Here is a 12,528-nt window from a genome sequence, read left to right as displayed (position 1 = left end):
ATACAAGGTGGGAACTGGGGATGGGGTGAATGGAGACTATGGACAGGATGAATTTGAATCGGAGATTAATGTAGATTTCTGTAAAACAAAAGTCTGGAATGTTGCACAGCTGTAGCCACACACAGCTGCAGTAGACTGCAAAAAGTAAAGTCCATTCTCTGCAGGAGACAACCAAATTCGAGCAGGACATGACTGAAATCCAGTTGCAGTAAACATGAGCCTTGTTATCAGTTCCTGTATGCTTTGGATCAAGCTCTTAATTCCTTGGTGTCTCTCTCGAATCAGAATTTTTAATAGTTTTAAGTTGTGCTGAACTCAGAGTTTGCATTTGATACAGGGTGATAACTGCTTGTCAGTATTGCTTTTTCATATGCAAATAGGTTTCATTTGTAAAATGTTCATCTCTGGAAGATATATCCAGCTGCCTTCAAATGTAGACGTTTCTTCCATACTTTTTCTGCATGTGCAGCTAGAGAATACAAATCTGGAGAGTGAGAAAGAGACCTTAAAATGTATTTTCTCACTCATAAGGCTGCATAATTCCTATTCATAGGCCAAGCTCATGCAAAAGTACAACTTCTGTCAACATATTAATGCACTCAGTGTGAGATTTCTTTTCTTCTTTTCTTAGTTTTTGTTGTTGTTTTGCATATTTTTTCCCTTGGAGAATCTAATTGAATATAAGGTTAAAAAAATGGGGGGAGGGAGGGCGGGGCATAGGAGGAGGTGGTGTTGAGGAGGAAGTAAAAATTCATAGAATAACCAAAAGATATTTTAAAATAGAGTTTTAACACATTTTGTCTATCCTTTGTTCACTGGGAAGAGGGAATGGAGCAAAAAGAGTTACTGCTGGCATATACAACACTTTAATTTATGGTTTAGGTTCCTCCCAGTCCTCTAATGGTCCTTCTCCAAACCTCATTGAAATCAGCTGTTGTTCCTTATCAGCTTCAATTCATGTTTTAGACTTGATAAACCCATAATTACCAATAAAAGCAGGATAGATGGTGGTGGGGAATTTTTTCTTTCTCAGAGGGCAAGGAGGACCTCAAGGCACTTGTAATAGATGAGCCAGGGTTGCTTGCTGTGGCTCTGTGCTCCTTTGTAGGTGGTCCATGCAACAAAGTCCACATGTGGGCAATGGGAAGTATTGGGAGCTGAGCCAACAGGTCTCAGCTGCAATGGAGTAAGTCCAAATATTTTGTCTGTTGTGACCATTTTGCAGGTTTACAAAGAATAAGTGCTGTAGGTGGAAGCTGGAATAGGAAGCTGCCTGTCCGCTTGTATATCTTTGATCCAAGAGGAAGGTATGAGTTAAACGTGACTCTGCCCTTCATATCTTCCTCCTTTTACCTCATTAGTAAATCAGCTATGGCTTTGAGTGGGATTTTCCATTGAGAACTATACATATTACTCCTAACTGCACCTGATTCACAGCAAGCCCAGTAGTTTCAGGGCACACTGTACAGATAATACTATGCTTGTATGGCAAATCAAGCCAAAACTTTATCAAACCTGGCTCCTGGAGGACATGATTTTTTGGGGTGTACCCAGTAAGCCTAGTATATTCTGCCTGCACCAGGCTGATTGTGTGTGTCCTGGAAAGCTGATCTCAAAAAAAAAAAATAAATAAATAAAATAAAAAAATAAAAAAAAATTAAAAAACCTTGAGGGTCTGCAGTGAACATCACTCCAGTTAGACTTAAAAGATGGGATGTTTGGGGCTGCTGATCATGATGTAAAGATTGTTATTGTTACATGCTATCCTCATAAAATATGAGTGAACTGGGAGAAACCTAGGTGAGCAATCACATGATTATGGGGTGATAAGAAGCCAGTGCTGAAGGTACATTCACTCATCTCTCAATCTGAGGAAAGGAACCAAACCAAAGTGTTTGTCTCTATAAAGGGGGAAAGGCCAGAAAATGTTAGACTTGGTTCATAACAGCCATTTAATTCAGGTGATCCTGTCAATATGGCCTTATTTGTAAATCCTGTAATGAGTCCGGAAGCTGCATTTTCACTAATCTGAAGTGCAGAAGTACTTTGATACTTGCCAATATATCTTAGTGGTAGGAATTGCTCTTAAACTCAACAGGGTAAATGCCTTTCTCTTCTCTAACATGATTGCCCCAAATGATACTGATTGAAAATATATATATATAAAATCAAGGAGTGCTATAAGCAAGGTAAAATATTTGCATGTTAGGTTACATTTTTTATTTTATTTTTTTGATGAATGGAAAACTGTTACAGAGCAGAATAAAGAAAATCAGAAAAATAAATTGAACGAGTATGTGCTGCTTTTACCCTTAGGTCTGAAGAGAGGGGTTCTGAAATTTTCAACAAGAGTTATGTTGTCAGAGAAGTCGGTCTTATCCAAATAGTTGCAGTTTTTATTTTGATATGTTATAGACCATCAGTTTTTGTCTTTTTCAATATTCTATATTGTATTTTTGTAGTAATGAACAAGAGCTGCTATTTAGAACCTTTATATATTTCCTATTTGAGCTGCAAAGCTCAATAAAGCTTCAATACTTAGCACAAAATACTCTATTTAGTGATGGCTGTAGAACAAAATAAGCTCACCTGGTACATATATTTTGAAATAGGGCAAAATGTAGTGATAATGCTGACCTAACCATACCCAAGAGAGAACTGTCCAGCATTATGTTTTGGAGAATTCAATTCAGGGTAGGAAACAAAAACAAACAAACAAACAAAAAAACACCTTCGCCTTTGTTCTTCTTCAGAACAAATTGAAATTCTGTAACATCAAAATTTCAAATTTGCAGGTCTATAATGCTCTGCATTCAAGCTCATTGTGCCATGATGCTGTCTTTATGAAGTAGTAGAAGACAGCCCTATCCTAAACCTGAAGAACTTGCTTATAACTCTCCTGTGCTTATAACCAGCAGCACAAGAACTCTGTGGGCCTTACGTCCTGGGAAAGATACTAAATGAAAGCAGGCTTTGTGTCAGGTTATTTTTATAAGAAGAAAAATGAGCCTGATCTTATAAAGCTCTTTGCCTCTTTCTTTATGTGACAAAAGCAAAAGAAAATCACAAACACTCAAACATCCTGAGTTTATCCTGAGGTGATATAGAGTTATGCTTTAACTACTCCCTCCTCTCTATGGTTGTTAATGAAAATTATCACATAATTATATGCCATATAAATTTATTTAGCAATTCCTATTAACAAATGCTGTAGTAATGATAATAGTACTGCAATTATATTACTATTAGCAGTAGTAACTTGTAGTCATGAAACATCTCTAACATCATGAATGACTTGGCTGGCATATCAGTAGGCTGGAGCTGATCAACTGCTGGTATTTACTTGTATCATGCTCGACAAATGCCTTATCTCTTAGAAAGTGGAGATACCACAGTTGTTTACACAGACAGACTAAATTGCTTACTAATAAGCAGCAGATATTACTGCCAGGTTTTGGAGAACAAACCAGGCAGCCAACAATGGTTTTGCCCTCTATGTGCTTGCCCAGTGACCCAGGGCTGACCTGGCCTGTGCTGTTTGTGAAGCACACAGGAAACCAGATGACCCAAACATAAGCCAAAAGTCTTACCTTTTTCTGTTAACTAGAAATTTCCACCGCAGCTGAGTGTAGTGTTACCTGGCACCAGCAGATGGGGTGGTTACCGTGCGTTTTCAGTCTGCTCTGCTTCTGCCATGCCTTACTATTCATGGAGTGTGTTTTCCCCTGCAAAGCTCTGAAGCTTATTTTTCATTAGGAATCAGCTTTTTGTGGTTAATGGTATTATTGCCTATTGCCTGGCTTAATGTAGCGATCACTGCTGATATATGAATGTTTGAGGCTGATTTTCAGGGCAGTATCCCAAGGGCTACATCCTAACTGTGTTTTGTGAAACAGCATAGAGGAGTGGCCCATAGCAATACCAGTGACAAAACGACCTCATTTCTATTTAGTGAGCCACGTAATGTTCATAGCCGTTCCCCCCCATTCCTCCTGTTTACAAGCCTGACTGATGTAGTGGATTTGAAATGTTAATAGCTTTTGTATGAGATTTTGGAGAGAAGGCATCAACTCTAAATCAACTGTACTGAAAATATTTTGGTACACAAACTTAGCAAATCTGTATCATTTGGCCTTGCAAAAAATAAAATAAAATGTTTTTTACACAGACATGCACACACTTCTTTTCATCCTAATTAGGTCATAAATTAAGGGTCTGGTTTTTATATCCATAAGAAATCATATATGTCAATCTGTTGCTGCAACTATTCATTGTTTTCAAAGTATCCTGTTGTTTGGTGTAACAGAAGACAGTCTATAGAATTCCAGTAGACTCGTTTCCTAAGGTTAGTTATGACATTTTGTCTTGAAAAAATGGTGCTTTCTCAAAGTTCAAAACTCTTGTTTTTGGGGGAGTTTCTTCAGACCAGATAATACTTCTAGCAGGAAAGCCAATAGCCAGAGCAGCAATTTGGGATACTGGAAACTGAAGTTAAAGTTCATTCTGTTTGATTGAGCATGGCAACTTGGACATGAAACTCCATTAACTTTTACCTGTTCATGTTGGGAGTTCTTACCTTCTAACAATCCTATGACATGCACAAAAATGTGTGAGCTAACTTCAGTGATGTATCCACTTTCTTGCCTATTTACTTGGCATTGACTTGGTGTTGAAAAATGTCTGCAAAGTAGGGTAGAGAGGTATCAATTTAACAATATGCAAACGGGTAAAAAGGGTTCTCTTCTCCAGCACGAGCAATTCTTCATATAAGCTTTTTATGCCATCTATCTCCTGCTATGTCTCCCATACCTGAAAATTTGAAATTTGGGCATGTTGACAAAATTGTGACCAAAAAAATGCAGAAAGTGTGTTTCAATTCCCTCTTTTCTTTTCTTTTCTTTTCTTTTCTTTTCTTTTCTTTTCTTTTCTTTTCTTTTCTTTTCTTTTCTTTTCTTTTCTTTTCTTTTCTTTTTTCTGGTGACATTTTTCTATTAAAGCTTCTTGACTGAACTCTTTTATTAAATCTCCCTACAGTGATCTGCAATATATTGGCACCTTTCATTGTAAGAGGTGAACAGGGATGCAAAACAGGAAATTTGGGTCCACGTTCCAAGCTGAACCCATCAAAAGTATAGGAGCATGAAACACTTGAACTACTGCAGAAGGAGAAGAATAACCATCTTGAAAGCATTTCTGTGTTGAGCAGTATCAGTTTTTCTTGTCTTCAATTCAGAGGGAGCTACAGCTGGTTAACACAAATGGGAAAAAAAATAACATCAAAGTAGGTTAAATAGGATTTAGAAAGCAGAAATAAAAATCACATCCGCTTTGGAAGAAAATTGAACCCAGTTTTGCTTTTGAATCTGCAGCTTCTCTTTCAAACAAGCAAAGGTGTTTGTATAGTTTCTAACTTTTCCGAGTTTTTTTTTTTTTAAAAAGTATTGTCTATAATACTTGTTTGTACTATGTCTATCAATCATGACAGCCACAGCAAAATTCCATTTGTATAATCCTCTATGGATTAGTTTATTGGAATCTTTTAACAGAGAATGATAATATATGCCTCCCACCAAGGCTATCAAATACTTTTGAAAAACCATTTCCTTTGTTGATGATGGTCTGCAAACACTAGGGTACTTTTGTGATATGATATGATCAAAACTGAGACTGTTACAGACACAAATGTAAAATAAGACAACTTTTTTTTTTTCTTTTTCTTTTTACTAAGGTCTCAGATGATCATGGTCTAGGATTAATGTTCTATATGAAAACACTACAAAAATCTATTTATAAATATGATACAGCCTAAAACACTAAGTACCTTTTGAGTACAGCAATGCTGTATGATGAGGATAAAGGACTGGAAATCAATTTACCATACGAAGTGTTTTTTCATGATTCATTTGGTTACTCTGAAAGGCAAACAGTTGTCATAGAAACAGTAAAATAAGAAATCCACTCGTTGGGACTGGATGATGTGCTTCCTCTGAAAGTGCAAATAAAAGTTTACTAGATAGATTTTTGTCAAGCGTATATCCTTCCAGAACTTTTTAGCTTGGAATAATATGCTTCTGGTTGCTTTTTTCATTTCAATGGATAATCCTTTCCATGGTGGTTGGACATTTACAGCATTCTGTTCTAGTCTCTGTGATTTCACATTGCAACTTGTAATCTTAGACATTTTAGATCATGTCTTCCATTCTACATCCCCACATAGGAGCTCTTGAAAATTTGCCTAGAAACAAACAGATCAGGACCTCTCAGGATTCATTTTCCAGTTGTGTTCTCATCTGCTTTATGAGAGTCATTGTGCAAATCAAAGGCACACAGAGTACGACTGGGCTTTTCAAGCTTGCAAGCTTTTAGTTCTCTGTTTAAATCGCTAACAGTTGCATAACAGCTGTTTTGAGCATTGATAGAGATGGGACTGCTATCACTAGTCTTTGGCCCTCTCTGCAATGTTCTCGTATACTATGAAATAAATGGCTTGGGATGCAAAAGTATAAATTGCATCGCTTACTCTAACACAAGAGCTGAGAGCGAGCCTGGAACTTGGGTTGGAAAAAGAAATTTTTTCTTGCCTCTGGAAAGAGTAGAGCTGGAGGTACAAACTGACTATGGAGATCTCAGTAGTGCAGGCACCTCCAAGCTTGCTTTAAAATAGCTCAGTTTTCAGTACTAGTGTCATGGTTGGAGCTCAGTGCAATCTGATTTACTTTACATTTTTGTCAGGAGTTTTCTGCTTCCTTTGTCAGATTGTTACTGGTACTCAGGCCAACTAATATGAAGCTATCAAACAGACCTTTACAAGATGTACCAAAGAAGACAGTTCAAGCCTCTCAGAACACCTCAAAATATACTTGAGTCAGCTCTATGGTTACACGTTGAGTGTCAAATCAGATTCAGAGGTGTTTTCTGGGAAAAGATTAATATGATAATGGCACCCTGAGAAACTGGGAATACCAGGAAAGGTCATTGTAATAAAAGACAATAGACTCAGGTCCCAGTTCAGGAAATCGGCCTGATTTGGAATAACGTTTACAGTTGTCTACATATATTCTTCTGAAATGAAGCGGACTGCAAACACAAGCTCCGAGCTGTATACAGCATGTGCTTCCTGCCCTTCGGGTTTGCTCTGCTCCTCTGACTTCCAGTCTTCTCACTGAGCATGGCTGATACATCCCCCATATGGCATGATGCAATAGTATAATGCTAACACCGTTATTTTCAAATGTATTCCTAAAATGTCCAGTAATGTTCTCCATGAGTGTCAAGAAATGAGGAAGAACTAAGATTTTTTGAAAGCAAGTAACCATCTTATGACCTTCAGTATTGTTTACCCACTTCAAAACACCACCAAAATGCTCCTTCTTTATTTCTGAAGAGTCAAAATTGAATGTCTAGTCATCTTTGAAAACTGAAGCCCTGGCCCTAGCCTTTATTCATGTAGCATGGGTGAATTCTGGGATGTGAGAATACCTTAGCAGACTGAGCAAGCAGATTTGAGTTGGTGAATTTAGGGCCACTTTTAAGACATTGACAGTAAAGTGTTTGACTGAGGTCTTGAAGGGGAAAAAAGAGCTTCTGACTGAAAGAAGTCAATCAGGCTTTTATCACTGATTTTAAGCATTCAAAATTTCACAATAAAATGTTCCTCAAACTATGGGAGCTGCATTTTGGAGAAACACACACACATAAGAAAAAAACATAAGCCTGTCATTTGAAAAGTAAAATATTTTACCTTTTTGCCAAATTCTGAGTCTCTTGCAGCATTTTATATATCATACAGGCAGGAAAAGATAATTAAACTTAGAAAGTTTGCTTAAAAAGCTATAATTCCTTGATATGTAGAGTAATAATAAAACCTTGAGACAGTTTCATATTGCTATTTTATGCCCTTTGACAAACATAAAGGAAATGATTACCATTTCTTTATCTTTGAATAGATAACCTGAGTAAAAAATATTTATTCATCCACTGTTACAAATGCAGATGTCATGGAATGTACCTGAAACGTCTCTTTTAGGAAATATTTGCATCATATTTTCTTTTTTTTTGCTTCTTTTTCTTACTTTAATTTTCCTGGAACTTTATATTTTAGACACAAGTTATAGTGATGTGGCTTCTTCATTTCAGAGTGGAATGTGAAAATAGATAAATAGAGAGGAAGAGATGGGTTTGAAGAGGATAAAAAAGGAAAAAAAAACACCACCACCAAAAAAAAACAAAAAACACAAACTGTGTGCTATTTTCCATCAACAAACTCTGTATCTTCTAGAGTTACAAAACTTGTTTAAAATGTGCTTTTATCATTTGCTGTTGGTCTCTACGTAGCTGTGGTTCTCAATATGCTCTGGCCAAGTCTACAAGCAATACTGACATAATGTTGTAAAAGCCATCCTTGTGAGACTTTTTCCTCAAGCAGAAATATAAAGTCTTTGAAGACTGCTTAGGAAACTTGCTATGGAGAGTGTTTCATACCAGCATTTTACATGAAAAAAACTGAAATGCAAGTTGGAGAACCCTCTGCATCAACAGTTTTCTTTTTAATATTTAAAACTGTAAATCTTCCAAACTTCACCTTTTACTGGAGCACCAGTAAAAGGAGTTTCAGGAAAACTACAGTGAGTTATGCAGTGAAAATATTCCCATGCTACCAGGAGTACGATGTACATTGTAATGTTTCCTTTGAAAATAACTTTTTTCAAGGGTATCTGAGGATTAAAGATGTATATGTATGTGTCATAAAAGGTAGAAAATAAAGATAGTTAATTGCTTACTGTGCTTACAACAGATGTTTAAAGGGACAAAGAACAGGCAAGTATAGACTCACATATTAAAAAGTGACAGTCAGACATTTGTGGAGTGCTTAGGGGAATGGCAGTTGACCATTTTTAATCAGGAAACAACTTGCATAACTAAGAAACAATGGAGCAACTGAAGGGAGGCAACACCATCTGGAGAAAAAGATTGATAGATTATTGAGAAGCCAAGGGTCTGTGAAAAAGGAGTGTCTCTGGGCTACATAATTAACTTGGTATTCTATTTCTTTGTGATGTGTGGGTTGTGGGTTAGTTTAGAGACCAATGAAGCTCACACAATATTCTCTGGCGGCTGGAGAGATGCACATGGCTTAAAACAAAGCTGAGCCTTTATCTTTTTTTCTTTTCTTTTCTTTTCTTTTCTTTTCTTTTCTTTTCTTTTCTTTTCTTTTCTTTTCTTTTCTTTTCTTTTCTTTTCTTTTCTTTTCTTTTCTTTTCTTTTCTTTTCTTTTCTTTTCTTTTTTTTTTTTTTTTCCTGGAAACAAATTTCAGTATTTGAATTTCCTGGAAACAGAGTCAACTGAAATAATTGTCTTTTAACAAAGTTTTCATCACCTGCTTAAAACTCATTTTTCCTGGGTTTGCTGGTTCTAAACAGTCTTATGATTTGGCAGATGTCAGAGCTGCTCTTCATACTTGTCACAGTCTAGTGACCTGTAACAGCAAGAGGAGACCAAAAAGTAATAATAAACTATTCTGGAATATTTAGTTATTTGATACAAACAGACATTACTGTCCTTTATGTCCCTTTTGTCATGTTAATCATCATTTTAATGGGCTACTCTATGTTCCGATGTAAGAACTTTGTTTCAGTAATTGTGGGGAAGGGGGAAGTTGGTGCCATTGAGTTATCATTCTGGTGTTTCTTTCTCCTTTTCATTGAGCTAGAACAGAAAATTGCAAGAATAAAATGCTATGTGAGAGATGTAGATAATATTCATCAGAAGTAATCCAGCCTTCCTGTAAACCCAGTAAGGATGTTTTTGATGAAATAACATTAATGGTTAGTGTTTTATTTTCTTTCTACTATTCTTCTGAAGTGACTTTTGTGAACTGTTAAATAATCATTTTTTTTCTTTCATATCTTGATTTCTCTCATTTACTTTTTGTTTTTGACCTTTAAAATAGTATATTTTTAACAGAACTGCATGTCCCATAGTGAAAGACAAATTAAAGACACATTCTGGGGCTGTAGTGCTGGTTTGCACAGAGGTATAGGTGGATTTTAGATATATGTTCATTGTGCTCTTTTAATATTTAATTTTAATATTTTACAATAATTTCACCAAAAGTGATTTGGGGAAATCTCGTATTTTTAAACACTTTCCTCAGATTTCTAGCAGTGAAAGTGCCTTTAAGCTACATACAAAGACAGAAAACCACAAACACAGTGGTTGATCAAGGGAAGTAGAATAATAATAGCTTCTTTTAACTCCAGTGGGAATTATGTAGGCATATATAAATGTGGGAGAATCTGCACTAGGTAAAAACTCTTGAATATGTTTCTGGGTATGAGAGTGTAAATTACATTATATTTGTGTTTGGAGAGAAGAAATTTTCACCTGATTAGCATCACTAGCGTTACAAGCCTATATATGGTAAACATCAAAAGCTTCATCTAAGTTTAATTAGAAAGGACCCAATTGCTGTGTTGGGCATGAAATTAATGTGCTGTGTTAGCACTGAGCTGCTGTAACATAGTGAAGAATAAGCCTGATAGATTTTAGTCAAGCTCAGTCCATTTCTCCATGAGAAATGGATATAACGTAAACCGTCAGAAAAAAAAATCTCTCAAAAATCCCTCAGGCACAGGCTGTTGAAGGTAGCAGTTCCTTACTAGCAAATAAGCAATTTTTTCCTTCCCAAACAAATACAAGCTATCAACAGAGTTGGTACATTTAACAGTAGATCTTCCTGGGGAAGATTGCACTTCAAGGAATGCCCCATTGTAATGGGCACCACTGCGATTAAAGTGCTTGTTAACAGCATCTCAGTTGCACCAGCTATCATTTGGTCACTGGCAATATAATGAATACTCCTTTGCACAAGCAGGTGTGACATTTGTGTTATGAACTTAGACTTCAGCTGTACCAGGTAATACATCAAATGTATTTTTCTCCCCAGCCTGGAGAGACTCTTCCATTATTGCCCCCTTGTTGGAAGACATCTGTAGCTAATCATTCTTCTTCTTGACCCTGGCTAAAGGAGAGAAGAGGGGAGGGGAGAGGAGGGGAGGGGAGGGAAGAGGAGAGTCCTCTCTTTAGAAAAAAAGTTACACTGACAGCATTCCAGTATATGTCTGTTAATCTGAGAAATGTAGTCTGATGGAGGAAGATGGTAGGACGAGTGGCAGGGTTTCTGTACTTGCTTCCAACCTCCTACTCCCCCTCCCCTGCATACCACCCACCCATGCACATGCTTGTTTGCTTGTCCACAGTCCTGTTACAATCTGGTTCTTGCTGAAAATCACTTTTATTTTTCATATATATCTTTAGGGGATCTTGAGAAGGCACTTTCGCTCATAATTTGCTTGATTGATAATTTTTCAGGGACGTTAGTGCTGAAGGTCAGGAACATGCTGGAAACTGGATCTTGCATTTTATTTGTATTATTGTAGGGTGAGTCGTAACAGCTATTTAAGTTTTGAACCATTTCAGTTCCTCTGCTGTAAATGGAACACCGATTTTCTATTAGAGGAAAGCATGTAGAAAAATGTAATCACACATTCAGGGATTCGAAGATGTTCTGCATGTAGAGATGTTAGTGACTGAAATGTCAACTCCCCTAAAACCTAAAGAAGAAACACGTCTAATGCTCAGGTTATTTCCACATAAAATCAATTCATAAAAAGATTGAAGGCTGGGCTCAGAGTCAGCCAACACCTCTGAAAGGTAAGTAAAAGAAAAATAGCTGCCTCAATTAGGAGAATTGCTCTATGTTTTTCTTTAGAAAAATCTGACAATTACATCACATCTCTATTTTTAGGCAAATAATAAAGTAAAACACTGGGCTAACGGAAAGCAGCTTGCACAAGCTGAGCACTATGCATTCACACAGCATGCAGCACATGTATGGTAAGCTATATGTCTGTGAGAAATGCACACAATCCACCTGCCCTTTAACTATGCCTTAGACTTTTTTGCCTGAGAAGAAAAGCTGACTCTATTGCAAAACAAAAACTGTAGTTGGAAAAATCCTCTTAATCTCCTCCTTACTTCTTAAATTCCTTGAGCTTATTTTAGAGATGAGACAGCACTAATGCAAATGTCTGAACACAAAAGGTGTTGAGCTGTAGGAAGGGAGGAATTTGACATGTGCAGTGGTATTCACAGTGCCTTTCTGCAAGTGGTCTACATGTTTATTCTGTAGTGCAATTCCCCAAAAACTTAAGAAAATGCCCTGAATTTTTCTGCTCCCTTAAGCCTGCTCTGATAGGCTATGCAAAGTCTTTGAGGGTTCTCTGTTTGACAGTACTGTGAGTTGTGATACTGTTGGTGGTGTTTTGGACAAACAAATTGAAGGAACATCTGTGGTCATAGTAGTTTCTTATGATTGTCAGAGGCTCAGTTTTTTCAAATACTAGGGATAACACAGATATTTCTAGATCTAAACGGTTGCTGCTTTCAAATGTTTGCTGATTCTGCTAGTGCAGTTGAAAGGAAGCAAGCTCAGACTGAAAAGATAAAAATATTCACCACACTTCTAA

At 36.8% G+C, this 12,528-nt stretch overlaps 1 long non-coding RNA gene across 1 annotated transcript in view; it reads left to right on the top strand.

Annotated features, from left to right (window-relative positions):
- Positions 1 to 1,015: 1,015 nt before the first annotated feature.
- Positions 1,016 to 12,528, top strand: part of LOC311432989 — a 61,097-nt gene continuing 49,584 nt past the window's right edge. The window contains exon 1 of the long non-coding RNA XR_014690467.1: positions 1,016 to 1,186. This is a non-coding gene — a long non-coding RNA (uncharacterized lncRNA). The remainder of the gene's footprint in view (positions 1,187 to 12,528) is intronic.

Source organism: Aythya ferina (assembly GCF_964211825.1).
Source record: "Aythya ferina genome assembly, chromosome: 2".
Classification (NCBI taxonomy): Eukaryota; Metazoa; Chordata; class Aves; order Anseriformes; family Anatidae; genus Aythya; species Aythya ferina.
This window is presented reverse-complemented; position numbering and strand designations above follow the sequence as displayed.